Source organism: Pinus tabuliformis, chromosome 6, assembly GCF_031772625.1.
Source record: "Pinus tabuliformis cultivar Carrire ecotype Pingquan chromosome 6, CPIR1, whole genome shotgun sequence".
NCBI classification, from domain to species: Eukaryota; Viridiplantae; Streptophyta; class Pinopsida; order Pinales; family Pinaceae; genus Pinus; species Pinus tabuliformis.
The window spans coordinates 1,965,508,505-1,965,514,256 of NC_142292.1; positions in this window are offsets into that span (position 1 = coordinate 1,965,508,505).

The following is a 5,752-nucleotide window of genomic DNA, read 5'->3' on the forward strand; positions in this document are numbered from 1 at the left end:
AGATCACTGTGTGTATTTTAAATTAATTGGTGACCGTGTTATTTATCTGGTCTTGTATGTGGATGATATGTTGCTGGTTGGAAATGACAAGTAAATTATCCAAGATTTGAAGACCCAATTGTCCTCCAAATTCGACATAAAAGATCTTGGTGCTGCAGACTATATTTTGGGCATGGAAATTAAAAGAGATCGGGAAAAGAGGAAGCTCTGGTTAAACTAGAGAAAGTATGTCGAGACAATATTGCAGAGGTTTAATATGCAGGATAGTAAACCAATGAAGGTTCCTATTCTCGTAGGTGTAAAGTTATCTGCTGAACAGTGTCCCAAGATACAAGAAGAGGAAGAGGACATGTCCCCTGTTCCATATGCAAGTGCAGTCGGTAGCCTGATGTATGCAATGGTCTGTACTAGACCAGACATTGCACATGCAGTGGGAGTATTTAGCAGGTTTATGTTAAAACCAGGGAAGGAGCATTGGACAACAGTGAAGCGGGTTCTCAGGTATTTGCGTGGCACTAGTGATTATGGTTTGTGCTACCAAGGAAGACCAGGATTGGACAGAGTTTTGGATATCTGTGGCTTTGTTGATGCAGACAGGGCTGGAGACCTGGATCAAAGAATATCTATAAGTGGGTATGTGTTTAACCATTTTGGAGGTGCAGTCAGTTGGATGAGTAAGAAACAATCTGTAGTGGCACTATCAACTACAGAGGCAGAATACATGGCAGCCACTCATGCAAGCAAGGAAGCAGTTTGGTTGCAGAGATTGTGTTCAAGTATGGGGTTAGCATAGGGAGCTATAAGGATAGACTGTGACAGCCAAAGTGCAATTTTCTTAGCAAAGAACCCTACTTATTATTCAAAGACAAAGCACATTGATGTTGAGTATCACTTTGTGAGGGATATGATAGAAGACAAAAAGGTGTTGCTGGTAAAGGTGGACACTTTGAAGAATACTGCAGATGCATTGACAAAATCTATGAGCTCTGAGAAGTTCTCTTAGTGTAGAGAAATAATGGGTGTTTCAGGGCTGGATAAATGACTAAGCTCTCTTGTGGAAAGAAAACAACAAGTGGGAGAATGTTGGGTTGTGTTATATTCTTTCCACGACTAACCTACGTAGTGAACTGGGGTTTAGAGGGGGGGCAGAGCCCCCCCTTCATTGCACCAATTGCGTAGCGGGAGGGTCACAGGGGGGTTTGAGGGGGGCGAGTAGCCCCCCTCTACGAGGTCTGGGGCAGTGCCCCAGGAATTTTTTTTTGGACCCTATATTAGGTTGGGCGGACCTACCTATGGTTTTTCGGTCAATGGTTTTGGACGCAATGGTTTTCGATCCATGGTATTGGATGCTTCAGCATGTATAAATATGTATTTTAACATTGAAATGAACATAATGAAAAAAAATCAAGCGGTAGTCCCGGTTTTGGGATCCAGGGGAAAATTTTTGTGTGTGTTTATGTGTTATGCTCTCACATTGTTTATTTTTTGTGTTTTTAGAACTCGTATGGAGGTAATTCATGTACAGGGTTAAAACCTACACTTCTTGAGTAGAGAATACCTCAGTCAGAAAGATAATGTCATGGTGATAGTGACAGAATGGGATCCCTCCCAGCATACAAAAATTCTAAGAAGCATTCCTGAAACACAAAGTTGGGAAGAATATTGTACAAGGTGGAAACCTACATGGCAGCTAAGAAATACAAAGATACTAGATGCAAATCTACAATCTCATACAGACATACAACATCTAGTACTAGAAAGAAAGATCTACCCCAAAGGCAGCAAGTGGATACATGACATGGTGTATCAACGGAGTATGTTAGCTGCTCATTTAGCTGAAGAATCCCTAAGCAAAGATTTTCGGGATATCAATGTAATCTGGACAGAAGGAAGCAGTCAAAAAAGAGTCTTCAATAAATTTCTTGCTATTAATCGAACTAGATGGCCAAGTTGGTATGATATGCCTGGAATGTGGCCACAAGGTGATCCAACCATTCTCTTTCCAGATACTATTTATAATTTCACAGACTACAAAAAACTATGGTGGGACATTATGAATGTAGACGGAAAGGATGAAACTCATTACACCAGAGTAAAATTTGGAGCTACATGGACTACACAAAGACAGAGACAGTGTGAATGGTTTCAACAATGGTGGGCTGATTTTGGTATTAACAAAACAACTATGGACCCTCTCTTCTTCCAAACAGATTTCCAACTAGAATGTAATGATTGTGGATTCTTAACTGAGTGTTGGCACACTCCTTGTAAGACTATTGGGGATTTAAATAATTACCCAGACAGTCAAATTCTTGGTTACTTTATGAAAATACACCATGAATGGTTAGTCATGACCAAGATAAAACACCAAATTGTTCTAAGGAAGCCAATGATTGTACGAAGGATATATACAAAGGCTTGGGACTCATGTAGATATTCCAAGATAAGATTTCCAGGGACCACACCTTTGGGAGACTAATGAAGGTTCTCGTGGGCTTGTCCTAAAAAGCATCCACTATGTAATAATGATGTCTAGTCACAGGACTGTACGTGACCAGTTTTCTCGTGGGCTTTACTGTTTAAAAGTCTCCACTATGTAAATATCTTATCTTTCTACAGTTTAAAGCAATAAACAGTGTAAATTTTTCCGTGGGATTTGTTCAAATCATCCACTGTGTAAACCAGTACGAAGATCCTTTTCCAGTCACGAGACTCAGAGCACTTCTCCGACTTTTGGTGGGATTTGACCCACATCTCAATGACTGATGGAGGATAGTACCGAATATGTTTGCTAGATTGTCGAATGCTGGTCTCCTCAATCTCCTATATAAGGAGAGAGCTAGGCTCATTGAAGGCATTCAGAGTAGAGTGTGAGTGTGAAGATAGTCTCCTATTTTCATGGTAGTCTTTATCTCTTTGAGCTCTTCTAGTTTATTTTTGGATTTCTCTATTTGTTGCATTGCATGTACCATAATGGATACCCTTGGAGTAGAAATAAAAGGTAGCTTGATTGTTTGCAACTTACTATTTGAGCTTGGTACAGATATAAAGTAGCTAGCCTTTCCATTTTTCAGTCTCGCTGATCCATGTAGCTCTACAATGGCCAAAAATACATTTCCTAAGATGTAATCAATAGGAATTTCGGCAACAACAAATTTTAGTTTTATACAATGTTCTTTGAAGTAAATAGAAGCCTGAGGAACTTCATACAATAAATATTTGTTCCCTAACCCAATTACATGTTTGAAGGACTTTACCTAGTATTTTGCAGGTATTATCTTTGAATTTAGTATATTGACATCTGCTTCTGAGTCAATAAGTGTCTTTAGGGAAAACATTTCGCCATTTATAACGTGATGTTGTTGATATTGGATGGTCATGACTCTCATATCTCTTAAATCCATAAAGTCATCCCTCTTTCCTTCAAAGATTTCAACATTTGGGTTGGTAAGATATTCATCATTTTCTTCTTCAGGTGCTTTTCCTTTCTCCAACTCAGAGACCTTTGTTTTTAGAGAGACGATTTCTTTCTTAAGATGATGAATCCCTTGACTGACTTCTCCTATTGTTAAGGATCTAGCCTTAGAAAGCTGTTGGATTCTTTGGAAGGCTCTTGTATTTCTTTCAAAATATGCATCAATGAATAATGCCTTGGATTCAATTTTTGAAGCACTTTTACTACTTCTTCCCTGGTTTTTGTGCATGGTACTCAAAAAAGTTTCAAGTAACTTTTCTTTCAGTTCTCCTTCTTCTAATGTTTTGATTTGAGCAAGTAACTTTGTCTCTGCATCATCTATGGTCTGTGCCATGAGAACCTTTTCTTTTGGTTTAGAGACAAAGTCTTCATTAGAAGAGCTTTCTGATTCAATACTTGATTCACATTGGCAGTTTTCTGAATCAGTACAATTGCATTCATTCATGTGCATATTCAGCTCTTCGTCAGAGGATCTCGAGGAACAATATTCAGAGGATTCTGAAGTTGAGTAGATTTGTTGTTGTTGTATTTTTTCTCTATGTGAGGAGTTGGGGCAATTTTCAAACTTGTGATTTTTAGAACCACATTTGTAACACATGATTGACACCATGCTTTCTACTTTTACTGCTCTCTTCTTCTTTGCTGCTTCGAAAGATTTCTTCCCTCTGTTTTTCTTAGATTCATCTGCTAGGGGGCAACGATTTGAAGTGTGTCCTGGTTGACCACAGAGCCAACAAGTCAGTTTATTCCACTGATCCTTTTTCTGTGTTTGTAGATGAATATCCTTGGGTTCATAATAGTGTGTCTTTGGGACATACTTATAGTACCCTTTCCTGGTTCCTTTTCTTTTCTTTTGTGGATATTCTCTGTGTCCTTGTCTTCTTACTTTCTTGGCCTTCTTTTTGGCTTTTCTTCTTCTTATTATGGGGTCATCTATAGATAGGCCATATCTACTACAGATGGATTTACTATCTGGTAGTTTTGACAATTTTTGCAGTGATTTATTTACTTTCATGCTTGTGCATAATCCTACCAGAACTCTGGTTATGATACTGTATATTTCTCCCCAAGTAAAGGATTCAAAAGGCATTTGAAAAACATCTTGCTGTCTGAGATAATCAACAAATTTTGAAGGCAGAGTTGCTAAGTAGACTTGTTTCCATAAGATGTTTTTACTATCTTTGACCTCATATATTCTTTGAATCCAATCCCTATGAAAGTCTTCATATTGGGACATTTTGCTGCATTTAATGTTCATGAGAATCATCTCATGCTTATTTGCAAGTTCAATTTCTCCTCCACACCAATGTTCTAAAATGAATGAGGTTAATGCCCCAATCATGTTGCTTTGTGGGTCACCATCAGCATTATGGATGATATCTCCCCCTTCATCCTTCAAGATTTCATTTTCCATTTTTATTACTAATGCTGGTGATGACTCTGTTTCCCACCATCTTAATAAGGTTCCAGTGAAACACTGAATGATAGACTTACAAGCTTCTATTTCATTCTTCCCTTTAAGGCACATAAGCTTATATTCAGTAAACATTAGGTCTATCATTTGCCTTATCTGAGCAATACTCAGATTGTCAATATTCCACTCTTTGTGTGATTCAGGATGGAAATTGTGTGTTTCAGGGAGCTTCCCTTTTCCACTGAGATCTGGTGTAGGGTACCTGGTATACTGGCTTTGGAGAGGCTCATAGATGGGGAACATGTGTGATTCTGAGCTTTCAGGTTGTTCTGTTTCTCTAAACAGAGAAGAAAGAGTTATAGGCTCAGATTTTTCTTCTGTTGTTTCTTTTGGGAGAAGAAAAGGAAATTTATCAATAGGTTTGATAGGATGTTGGATATTTACAGTTCTTTTGAACAGAGAAGAGACAGGAATAGGCTTGTCCTTGGAGGCTATATGCACTCTGTCAATTTTTTCAGATAATTCTCCAATGGATTCTTGAGTAGATTGTTTCCCTATATCCACTTTCTTTTCAACATCTTCAATTCTTGTTAAAGATTCTTTGACAAAGCCTTTTAGTACTGTAGTAGAATAATTTACATCATTCAAAGTTCTGTTGATGCTATTTACAAAAACTTGTAAACTATCAAAACTTTCTTTTACTTCTGTAGTCTTTGCACAATTCATTTCCAACCCTTTTACTGCCGTGTTGGTCCAGTTTATCTGTTCACTGGCTCTTTGTATCCTACCATCAATGCCAAGAGCATTATCATCCTTTAAGACCAAGGGAATGGCTTTAGCACTGTTTTGTGCTTCTCCTAACA